Source organism: Centruroides sculpturatus, unplaced genomic scaffold, assembly GCF_000671375.1.
Source record: "Centruroides sculpturatus isolate CEXI.00-Female unplaced genomic scaffold, Cexi_2.0 scaffold1166, whole genome shotgun sequence".
Classification (NCBI taxonomy): domain Eukaryota; kingdom Metazoa; phylum Arthropoda; class Arachnida; order Scorpiones; family Buthidae; genus Centruroides; species Centruroides sculpturatus.
Window position 1 is genome coordinate 101,725 of NW_019385330.1, and position 722 is coordinate 102,446.

Genomic DNA, 722 nt, shown 5'->3' on the forward strand with positions numbered 1-722 from the left:
AAGGACTTAATTTACATAGGCTCAACAAAACGAGCTGTTGGGATCAGATTGAAAGAACATATGTGTGACATCCAACAAAATAAATGTACCACTTCCTTGTCAACTTACGCGTCTGATCCAGAAATAACTGCGGACTTTTCAAATGCTAAATTAATCACCACCACCGCATATTTAGACCATCTCAAATGGTTGGAGCAGATAGAATTATGCAAGGCATACAACACTACATCACCGATCAATTCTAGAGATGAGATCTCTCTTTCTTTGGCATGGCAGGCCCTATTACAACAGGAGATTTAAGTATGTCGTAATCCTAAAAGAAAGGAAGTAAATGGGTTATCTAAAAAATTTAAGTGATATGTTTTGTGGGCTTAACAACAAAGTTATTCATAAAATCTTTAAAAACGATGGAAAATATTTAAATATCTGAATATGACGTAGAAGATATGACGTTCACAGATATAGATCACGTGATTCCGTTCTATCTTTTCAGTTTTAAAAATCGTTCTAAACGAATATTTTTTGTACTTCGTAAATCTTCAAACGATTTTTACCTGAAGATGGACCCAGGAGGGGTCTGAAAACGTTTGTACTATTAAATTTTTACTTCGCATCGGTTAAAGGTTTTTTTCTAAGGTACGTGATATTGAGTTTCAAAATCTATAATTATATGATTGGGCATAGTTTGTAAATTAATTGAATTTGTTTATTTAATGGATGCT